Source organism: Manacus candei, unplaced genomic scaffold, assembly GCF_025592945.1.
Source record: "Manacus candei isolate 608988 ecotype Guabito, Panama unplaced genomic scaffold, ASM2559294v1 h1tg000015l, whole genome shotgun sequence".
Lineage (NCBI taxonomy): Eukaryota > Metazoa > Chordata > Aves > Passeriformes > Pipridae > Manacus > Manacus candei.
The window spans coordinates 14,405,707-14,417,767 of NW_026138063.1; the positions used below are offsets into that span (position 1 = coordinate 14,405,707).

The 12,061-nt window shown below is 36.3% G+C and overlaps 1 long non-coding RNA gene across 1 annotated transcript in view; it reads right to left on the minus strand.

Moving 5' to 3' along the window:
* Positions 1-5,759: 5,759 nt before the first annotated feature.
* LOC127468344 (uncharacterized) overlaps positions 5,760-12,061 on the minus strand; it is a 31,778-nt gene continuing 25,476 nt past the window's right edge. The window contains exons 2-4 of the long non-coding RNA XR_007903530.1: positions 8,165-8,262; positions 7,303-7,456; positions 5,760-5,821 (exon numbers count right to left, since the gene is read on the minus strand). This is a non-coding gene — a long non-coding RNA (uncharacterized LOC127468344). The remainder of the gene's footprint in view (positions 5,822-7,302; positions 7,457-8,164; positions 8,263-12,061) is intronic.

Here is a 12,061-nt window from a genome sequence, read left to right on the forward strand (position 1 = left end):
ATGTTAACTCCAAACTAATTAACTGTCTCTGCCAGCTGCAGTTCTCGAACAAGGTACAACTATTATGTATTTTCTACTAATTTTAGTAATTTGGATCATTATTGTTCAATGACTGCAAAACATCCAAGGCCTCAGAGTCAGACAAGTAGCTGGCTACATACAGCAATGGCCCCTGCTAATTCCTGTATTTTCTTCTTTATTACTGACACAAAACCTATTGGGATGGGTAAGATGACCATTATCACCAGGCACATATAAAGATGGCTAATTTTGTGACAGCTGCTTTTATATTCAGGATTTCAGATGACTAGAGGTAGCCAAACAAATATTATTCAGGAACATATGTTAGTTTTTATTTTAATGCAAATGTTGTGAATATGTGAACTGAAACATATATTTGATGTTCATATACTGATAACAGCAGACTATCAGATATAAAAAAGATACAAAGCAATTTAGTATAGTGGAGATGCTCTATTGCATAGGGCTACTCAGATGGGACTCAGTAGAGGTGATTTCTGTTATGTCAGTGGTTTGTTCTGTAACCTGTTGTTATATTATTTCTTTCCACTCACTGATTTTGATTAAGGAAAAAGAATTACTTCTGCCTATGAATTTCTACAGCACAGTATCTTTCATTTGAAATCAGGACCTGATCCTAGAGAAAACAAAACAGTAAAAAACCCATCAAAAACATCTTCCCAAACATACAAAAATATCCATTTTTTATAGCCATACAGCATTATTGGCTGTTAGCTGATAAACCTATAGTAGCTACTGTGTATCTACAATACACAATAACTAGGAGAAATCCAGTTATGTCAATAGCAATACTTAACCACTGCAGTAAATACATGCCTTATCTCAAGCACCATGCCAGAAAACTGCTTCTATCTGTGATGTGTAGAAAAGCAACAATTACAGTCATTTAATTGACCTGATACAAGTGCAGTTCTGGAGGTAACATATACAGAGATATCATCACCCAATCTATTAGGGCAGCATTGACACTTGCAGGAATTGCTTTCTGAAGATTAAGATGAAACAAAGTTGGGATTGATTTAAGTATTCAAAAGGATTTTATTCACTGGTTTTACACTGTAGCAACTGTCATTTCTGAAAGTCAGATGGATTTAAATTGATTTGAAGTAGAGTTCTTATTTAATTATCTGGCACAATTGCAATATATGAAACTTACTGATTACCATGAGAGGCTCTCTGTGGCAAAAGCTTACAGCAAAGAGAGATGGAAGGCAACAGATGAGAAGAAGACTGTTAACAGGCTGATGAAGAATGAAGACACACAAGGCTAAGTCACCAAGGAGTGTGTTTTGAAGTTCTTGCGCATTTCCAGATTGGGTGAGGATTAAGAGCTTTATGTAAAAAATAGACTGAATAATTTCTGGGAAAATTAAATAATTTAGACTTCAAAGTGGAGCAGTAAACTTAAGCCCATAAAGCTGTGGAAGAAATCATGCTGTTTCAGAGCAACAATATTACAGCACTTGCAGAACAGGCAGAAGTCTAGACTTTTATGCTTTCCTGAGACCAGAGGGATACAAAAATGCCTTCCTCAGCCTGTACCTGTGCAGAGGCACTGATGCTGCATGCTTAGGTCCTAGCATCCTTTCTCTTGACTGTTTTTCACACAGGAGCATCAGTATCACTGGGATCAGGTGAGAAATTCGCCCGTGCCAGCACATTCACAGAAGCTTTCATGTAAGGATTTGTGGGAAGGGAAGAGGGTGGGAAAAAGCACTGAGTGTTTGGGTTGCCCAGGTAAATGGCTGGTCTCATCAACATTCTCAGTGATGATACAGTACCTAATTCAGCAAATCTGCTCTGAAAGACTTCCTAAATTTTGAGCCTCAGTGTTTAAAATGACAGAAAACCTGGATTTTTTTCCTTTTTTTATGGATAATCCAAATCAGGCTCAGTCACAAGACGTTCAGCTTTGACACAACTGAGGTAGCTATGGACATATCAAACAAATTAAATGTTAAGAGTATAAAGAAACTCTTATGCTAAATGAGAATCCTGTGAAACTCTGGGGTAATAGAGCAAGTTGATGGAATTTTCAGAATTACAGTTCTGTATTTGCTGGTTAAATTTCAGCCATTTTCAGGTCATGCAGAAGTACTTACAATCAGTTGCAAATGTACTGACTGAGAGTTGAGTTCTAGAGCATATTGGCACCACAGCTTCTAAAATCACACCCATAATCCATAGAGACTGAATGCCTTGATGAGAAGCATCAAGTTGCTCACAAGCGCATAATAAAAGAGATTGGACATTTACATCAGGTAAATAAAAAGCCTGATATGTGGTAGACCAGCTCCCAGATGGTCAAATCCCACAGGCCAGCTCAGACAAACCGTACTTGAAGTCAGTGGGAATTTTACTGAGCCAGGGCCTGCAGTATTTGGTTCTGAAGAATGAAATATGTTTCTGGCTATGGAATAAAACTCTAAAAACTTCAAAGATATAGTTTTCCTGCTGAAAATGTAAACTCAGAAGTCTGAGAAGTATCAAATTGGCTCTGGCAGTATTTGATTCTACAAAAACAGCTCTACAAACCATGTGGCTGTGGATGTTTTTGCTGGAGGCTGTGTTGCCTCCTTCAAGTTTGAGGAGATAAGGAATAATTGTCATTTTTCAGCCATCACGGGAAGCAGTCCCTAATACAGAAGACCATGGTATAGCTCCTAGTATTCAGCCTGATGCTTATTCCTGGAAAAAATAATGAATCTAACTGTGGCTCCCTTCAGCTATTCCTCATTATAAATGAGGGAACAGGAAGGATGCTGTTGCATGCTGTTTCAAGGGATAGGACATTGGGTTTAACAGCCATATAAAGGACAACCTTTAATATCCTCGTATTTTTTTGTTTATTTCTAAAGTGAGGGGAAGGTATTGGGATAAAAGTGGTTTTCTAGGTCAGTGTGGTCAGCTTACCTGATTCTGTGAGCTTCATAGCAAAAAATTCTACAAACTCAGCTTTCTAAAATCTGAGACGTGTCTTGTGAAGTAGACCACTGGAGGTGTTTATCAGTTAGGCAAACTGAGGAGCTTATCCAAAACAAAACCACTTACTTCTGAGGAAAAACATAAGAAAATTAGGGATGCATTTTTACCACTTTCAAATTACAATGAGCAAGATTTTCTTTTGACATTTTTTGACAAATTCAGGTAATTAGAAAGAGCATTAAGCAAAACAAACTTCAGACCTAAAACAATTCAAATTTTGGCAAGACTAGTTTCCCTTTGAACACACAGTATTGCTTCAAGGACAGTTTAGCAGAAGTGCTAAGATCTGGTTGAATTTTGACTGAAATTCTCCTCTCCCTTCTTTCCATGGCCTGAAGCAAGCTAAATTCTAGAGTAGCCAACTTCAGTGTAATTAAAACTAAGGGTCTAATACAAATTTTTTTATACCCTCTTAAGTTCATCCATCACTGATAGAATAATATGGGCTTTTGCAGATCACTCCCTTGCAACCATTCATAAATAAATGGTACAGCTCAGTAAGTCTGCATCCCTTATATGCCCTCTGCAGTTTTATGCCTAAATTAAAAAGTCAGAATCTATTTCATATTGTCAAATGGATTTTTAGCAACTGGGGTTTGTTTTCATATTGTTGTACCTAGTAAGCACAGTGAATACATGAGTTTTTCTCTAAATTAAATGAAAATATTATTGTTTTTGCCCCAAGCAGACATTACAGTACATGCCCAGGAAGATAAATGTAGAAAGTAAAACATAGCAAAAGATTGAGCACTTGTCAAAATCAAATTGAAGGCAGCAGGCAGCAAATTGGATTTTCTTTTACAATAACATGCAGTTCACATTCTACTACTGTAATGAATATTATAACGTGTGCTTTCTAATATAATATCTAGTGATGCATTTCTAGAGCTATTTCTCAAAGCTTAAGGATATCCTTGCTATATCATGGCTCAGTACATAGTAGTGATAAGTTTGTTCAGTTCACTGCATAGCCTTAGGGATACCTTTTTCTGAAGAAGGGAAAATATTAATCTCTAGATCTCTCAGTTACAGTGATTTCAAACTATGAATCTCAGCAGATTTACAACAAAGTCTTCACACTGTCCAGCTCCCAAATAACTATGGTTGCTTTGAGAGCCAGTACAAGTATAATAAACAAGCCTTAAATGCTCCTTGAAGCTTAGAAACAAAACTGAATCATGTGGCTACAAACCCAGTTTGCAAATTATGAGTCCAAACCAACTGGATTTTCTAATTTTATGAAAAATTCAAAAGGTGGGTAATGACATTCATGATTATGAGTCAGTAGACCCAGTGTTGTCTGCTGCGTGGATCAGCAGTGCTGGGCTGGACAAAGCAGTGTCAGGTGGGCAGATGACTCTCAGTGACTCCCAGAAAGGTCAGTCTTTGACCCCAGAATTGAACCCTATCCTACATGAGAAGATAATTTTTACATTTACAAGAGAATCCATTTTTCTTGTGTTTGTAGGTGAGAGAATGGGGGTTGGTGCGTGCAGAACATATAGTGGAAAGAAATGGAAACAGAGAGATAAAGATCTTTTTATACTGGAGATTAAACTTTACTATATATTTCAAAAGTAAGAAGTATAGGTAAAAAAAGCAATAAGGTGAAATGAGACAGGATCACGTGGGTGAGAAGGGATGCCTGGTTGTCATAACAAAGCAATACCTTCCTGCACAATTTAGACCTTCAGGGAACATTTCTTGCTGAATTTAGCTTAAAAATAAGGCAATCAGAAAACACTGATATGCTGAGTCTGAAAGTGATAAAAAGCATACATGGATACCAGCCTTGGGGATTACTGTATGTGTTCCATATCAGATAATAGCTGAAAACAAGTTGTATATTGTGCTGTATAAATGGTATTTAAAATAAAGAAGCTAAGGAGCTCTGCTATTATCATGCAGTCAGTAAGAGTGATGTTACTGCCTGTTGGTTCAAGGGCACCCATAAAATTCTTCTTTAACAGAAGCAAGCTCATGCAGTGAGACAATTACTTTCAGGAGTTTAATCAGAGTGCATGTAAAACTTGACTGGAAAAGTTATAAATATCCTGTATTTTTTAACTCCTATCAGGGAAGAACTCCTATTTCTTCCACAGAAGTAGGCTGAGGAAGGTATGATGGCTCAAACCCACTTAAAAATTCAAATTTCTCCAAAACTTATAATACATGGGAAATGCTTGTAGAACTGTCAAAATAAGCTTAATTTTTCTGCCTTGAAGGAATTTCTGAAAAAGTTATTAACATTTTGTGTGATATCTAGTGTTTGGTCACATCTTTCTTTACAATAGCATTTATTGTTTCCTGTGGATTATTCAGGTCTCATGTTTAGACTGTCACAAATCTGATGTCTAGGACCTTACAGTTTCTATGAGTTCCACGTTTTAGATCAGTTTCTTTTCTATAATTACAAGTGATTAGTTACTGCAGACATTATTCCTAATACTAATCCTAGTACTAATCCTTCCTTGGAGCTAATCTAATGCTGTGTCATTATTTATTTATTAGATATTGATCGGAGGATTTATGAAGCACAGGAACTCAATAGGAAGAATTGTTTCTTTTAAAACAAAACTGGTTTAGCATAAAGATTCACAACAGATGAAATTCCTGAAAAACATATTTGGGTTTGTTACTTTCCTCCATGTAGATGATTACTGGATTGAACTGTCATTGCCAGTAAAGAACCATGAAATACAATGAAAAGTTGTTACCAAATCCAGGGGGGGTGGCTCTGTTCAGCTGGATGTCTCAGAACAGGGAGGGTAATAACAAAATGCATTTCAGAAAACTGAAGAAAGAACAGAGGGAAAAAAAAAATCTTGAAAATGCCAAATAGATACAAACTTGGAATGTGTAACAGGACAGTCAAATCATCTTCCCTTAAAATTTAGAGCTGATTGGCTAAAAAGAGAAAACATAGCCAGTAGCCAAATGGAGCACAGAGAAGATGAAAGGCAGCACTGGGCCGCTGCTGATGATTTTCAAGACTGCACTGGAACTTTAAAGGAAGATGGCAAGATAAGAAGCACAGCTCATAAAAAATTATGATTGGAAGGTGACAATTTTTTTATTGTCAAACTAAGCCTTCTTTTTCAAGGCATAACTGGAAAAAATTGTAATATTTTCATAGGTAACAGAAGTTTTTAAATAATAAAACCTGGTTTATTTAATGCACTATTTTTACCTATATACTTGCAAGTTGTATTTAGTTTAGGTGTTATTTTACTGTTGCTACTATATTGTAGAGACTTCCAGACAACTTGCAAGTCATTAAGATATTAAGGAATGATTTTAAATATGGAAAGATTTAGCACAGGAAAAAATTATAATTTAAAAACTATAAAAGCTTAAACATATTCAGAGCAACGTCAAAGACTGAAACAGTTCTGTTCTTTTCACAACACTAGTTGCTGATCTCAGGAGAAACTTGAAGTCAAAGAACCAACTCAAGAGTTAAGTTAAAATCTGAGTATTTTAAAAAAAATAATATATATCTGTTGATACAGAGACAGACACAGACACTAGAGAATTCTGTATAACTACCGAGCCAGCAGCATAAATACATTAACTCATTAGGTGTTATAACTATTTTGTGGTGTAGACTTGTCCAGCTGAAATGCTTTTCTATTCCCATTTGTATTGTGGTAATGCCTGTCTTTTGCACTGAGTAAACAAGCAGGATTTTGCTAATGAACTTTTGAATCCTTTTTTAGTAAAATTTCTGTTCAGAGAGACAGTAAATAAGATGTTTCAGCTTGGTCAGCATTAATAAATTACAAACAAAACCAGATCAGGAAACTGGAAGTAAATCCATCCTTTAATTCCAGTTGGAATGTAATACATTTTTGACTTAGCATATTCAAAGATAATATCGGGGTAAAAAAAATAAGCAGATTCTGAACATTATATGTTTGTTCAAAGACACAAATGAATGCCTTATTTTGTAAAAGATGCATCAGTAAGAATAAAAAGAAAAAAGGAAAAAGATACAGAGATATACTAATATACAATAGGAGAAGTCAATACCATAAATTTCTTGTTAGATATAACAGATGCCTAAAACTTATGTTGCTGTGTTTAAGCAGAGCTGATTTGCTTGTTTGCAACTCAATATGAAGCTGTAGATTAGTTTTGTGCTGTGTTGGATATAATCGGCTTCTGAATTAAATCACATCTATTTGGAAGAGAGGGAGAAAATATTCTGCTTTAGAACTTAGAAATTCCAAATTTCTCCAAAGCCTATGGTGATGAATGCCAACGTACTCTTACCTCAAAATAAGAGCCTCAAGCTGCTGAGGAACTTGGAAACTTTCCAAGATATTTGGAGGACACCAACAGAGAATCTGTGCTTGACCTTGTGCAGAAAAACCTCAGGGAAGTATCACAGTGTGCAGTACAAACTTCAGCAGCTGAGAATTCTGTCCTTTACAAAAGACATGGGACCAAAATTACACAAAGGGGCATGAAAAGAGTGGCATGGAAACAGACAATTAAATGGACACAGAAACAGCAAAGTATTTTGGGCTAAGTTTCATAGCATATGGGGAATTGTGATTATAAGTATTTACACTAAGGTGAATGGGGGATGAATAAGTAAGCCTGCAAACAATTACTGTTTTACAGACTAATTTTCACATACCTCCTATCTGATGGTATCACATGAAATCTCTTGAGATTAACATAAGGAAACATTGCACGTGCACAGAGCCCAGCTTCCTCTTCACTCCCAGTCAGTTCAGCCTGGCTCCCTCCCTGCTCAGCCTCAGCACCAATCTCTCCATGAACTGGGGATTACAAGGCTTCTCCTTTCCTCTGTCCCAGACATTCCAGAGCCATCCCCCTTCCCCAAGCTCTGTGGAAACAGGCAGACCTCAGCTCTGTTTCAGGGAGAACAGTAATTTAACCATCCTTTTCTCTAAGTCGCTGGTAGCAATCCCAGCCTGGCATAGCTCAAAGCTTTTATTGGAAACCAGCTCTTTGATGTGGCTAAGCTCTGTGAGATATGACAAGAGATTTTACAAGCTTTTAAATATTTTTAAAACGTGGAGTAAGAGACCTAAGAAGACAAAACAAGGCACTCTCATCTTGCACAGCTCTCCCACCATGACCACTGAGAAGCTACATCACTTACAGAGCCAGAAATGTCAGCAGATCTGCAGAGGCAGACTGAAGATCTGCTTCTTCCCCTGCAGGCTTCATCTGCAGCTGGAGTGGACCTAATCAATAAACCTGCAAGATGGAGAGAGAATTTCATAGGTTCAAAGGACTTTTCTCAAAACTCCTTTTTTTTTTTTTTTATACCAGCATCCTGGCTGAAAGTACAGTACATGCCTATTTTGCTCATCATAGTTTTATAAGCTACAGTAGCCTGAGGCAGTTCTTTCCTCCTCCCTCCTCCTCAAATGGAATGAATTCAGCCACAGGGTTTTGCAGCATCTGATCAATATTTACTTAGCAAGACAATTTTAACAAGAACAAAAATATTTTTTCTCATGCACTGGCTTTCTGTTTTTAAACTTGTCAAAATATCTGTCTGATTCTGAAGAAAGACTTAAAACCTTTAATGAAGAGAGAGAAGTAACAGAGAATTTGGAATTGATTCATTTTGAAATATTCAGTTTTTCAAACCACAGCTCACATAGAATAGGATTCATATTCAACATACCTTAGCAAGCTGTAAAACCACCCACAAAGTGTTGAAAGTTTATCTCCTGGAATAGATATACTCAAATTCAACTGCTTCTTTACAAATTGCTTGTGGTAAAAATGTGATGGCAAAGAGTTGCCATGACTTATCAAAATGTCAAGCATCAAACAAGTATATGTAGCCTGGGAAATGCCACATGGTAAACACTGGAGTTGTTCTAAGTGGTAAGAGCCTAAACTGTAAATGTTAACTTTGTAGGACTCATCTGTTGGAGAAGAAAGTACAATAAAATGAGTTAATGCAATTTTTTTTTAATATTCCAAAAGCTTGAGAAGATAACAACCATAAAAAAAAAAGAAGAATAACCAGGAGTCCACTAAACCTATCCTTAATGAATGATTCCCTTTCTCTTCTGCTTTACATATTTATCCTTCAGTTGCATTACCAGATCAAAACTTAAAGCCCACAAAGACACTCCAGTTACTACACACTGTGAAGTATAAACCCCTTCAGTATGTTGAATTTCTACAGGTGTTACTGTCCCACAAAAAAGACAGACATTAAAAGATCAGCGGGGCATCTAAATTTCTAATAAACTTTTGGGGCGTCTGTAACCACTTCCTGAAAACCAGTTTGTTTTAAATGCAAAAAGAGTGTCTGAAGAATGGCAGTGATACTGCCAAGTTCATGAGGCCACGAAGCACTAAGATGTTATAAGGAAAGTACTGAAAAAACACAAGCCCCAGATACAGAAATCCTGCCTTCCTGTGGACATGAGGGAGAAGCGACTAGTGTTGAAATCTTTTTGAGCCCTTAGGAGCTTCTCCTCTCTTGAAGAAATTAGGTATTTGTTGAATCATGTCTTATGCTCTCAGAGTCCTCATAGGTTTTTGCATCTTATTTCTTAAAAATAAACTGTTCTTCTACACTGCTATAACAAATCTCTTTCAGAAAAAGGAGATTTTTATGAAAGGTTTATTGGAACTGAAATGAAGACTTAAAGTCACAACATAACAAATAATTTTCATTTCTAGCATTATGTAATTAGAAAGAACATTTCTTTTCAGTTAGTTGCCATTCATCTTTTTTCCCCCTTCTTGCCCAGCTAAAGCTGAGGATGTAATATAATTGGAAACATTAGTAAATAACTGCTTGAAAATAGATTTTTTGAAAAGCTTTTACTCCGGGTTTTTCTAAAACAATGACTGTCACTAAGATAAAATGGGAAAGCATTAGAATACAGTACTTTATTATCTGATTTTCAGTCAGTGCCTAAACCAAGGTAGAAGCCTCTACTCTTTTTTTTCCTTCATTTACAGAAAACATATCCAGTGCTACAAATGCTAGGAAATATATACTCACTTAGAAGTATGTATCCAAATACTCATGTACCTGGATACATTTAAATTTTCTTACCTCTGTCATCAGGAAGTGGCATTGAAAGGACCTTTGCACATCAAGTCCTACCAGTACAAGAGTGATAATTCATTAGTAGACAGGTTAAATCTTACTTTATTGCTGAATTTAATTATCAAGAGTCAGAGTAACCCTTAGTCCCTAAGGATGCACTCACTCTCGTGAGATCCCCAGGAAGATGGGGAACAGATAAAGGAAGACTTTGTTTCCAAAAAGGATTTTAACATGAAAACAGAGTGGCTGAAAGAGGCAAATCATCCAAGAATCACTTGCATTTCTGACACCTGAGCAGATCATCCTGGTAGTTCAGTTATCAATCCAAAGAAAACAACTTGAAGCTAAACCAAAGCTGCAGGCAGCTATTACTGTTTCCCTGCATAGCACCTGCTTCCAAGTATAAGAGAATTTATTTGCTTTGTGTTTGATTACAATGAACTTGACTTTACTTCATTATTAAAGTATGGTTGGAGAAAAAGTAATTTCATGTTGGTTTAGCAAACACTAGTCCCCTTAAGGGACGGGTAAACTTTATAGAACACAATTCTCTGTCAAACGCTCTGGGAAAGATGCTAGAAGGTGCTAGACCTACTTGGAGACTGATTATACAAGCTGGCAGACTCAGGAGGAGACAGCCAGTCTTAGATTTGCCAGACATTAAGCAAGGTAACATTTGTAAATAAAAAACACAAAAGAAACACAAAAATCAGAGACCTCAGAAACTCATAACATACATACTTTCCTCTGGAGACTGTTTCCAGTGCATACATGTATCTTTGCTAAATTTTAGTTTTATTATTATTTCTACTACTGAGGCATATTTAAAGAAAGGCACAACATTCAGAGAACTGGGCTAGAAAAAACACACAGTTTTGATGTTAAATGGATGTAAAATTGTGTCAGCACAAGTCACAAGTGCTTCATTTTCTAGAGCATCTCTTGATAGTTATTCTGGGTCAGCAGGATGATTTTTGCCATCCCAGTGAAATGAGCCATAAACCACTGCAAGCTGTGTTTGCATTAATTTCAGAGGGGCTTCTCAAAGCCAGAGCTTGCCAATGTTTTGTGAGCAGAACATGTTCAACATGACAACACAGCAGTGACTAGAATAAATTCTGTAGCTGACCTGTAAAAGATGGGGCCAAGCTCCAGATGTACTGGTATCTTTCAGGTCTGACAGTTGAATCATTTAATCAGGAACTTCAATATAGTGTTATATATACGTCTGATAAATAGGCTGTGGTCTTCATTTTTTTTTTCTTTTTTTTTCCAATATTCTGTTCTTAATTTTAATATTTGATGTATTATTTGAGGGGGGTGAACGTGCTGACTTTATATTATCTTTTAAAATCTGACCTCATATTTATACTTTCTCCTAGCAAGAAAGTATTTGATCTTTCTGATTATTTTCTGATCTTAAAAGGTCTTTGATACTTTCCTGAATGAGGCATCCAAGACTAAGGAATATCTGTACTGACAGGATTCAGTCCAGTTAGAAGTCACACATGGAAAATTATCCCAGATATTAGAAATAATAGCTAATAGATTAGAAGCAAGATGACAACTCAAATTATTATTTTAGCAAACAACTATGAACTCTTGCAGTATTATCTCACTGAAAGATAAGTAAATAATTAGACTCAATGCTGAGAGACTTCTCCCACGCAAAGTTATCTATACTGTTATCTCCCACTATAATAGCTTAGCAAAAGAACTGTTTGCACAAGTGATAATCTTAATGTAGACATTGCCACAGACCAATTTAGCTGGAGATGGAAGTGTTTTTAAAAAAAAAAGACAAGAGCAGTAACCTCATATTCTGGTCTTTCACTGTCCTCTGGCCAATTTCTTCAGTAGTTTCCCCTTCTGGTTTTGTTATTGGTTAGAAAGTTACTGCATTTGTATCTGGAGGAGACATGCAGCTATCAGAGAATCAGTGTTCAATAGTTACCTTATTATGATTTTTAC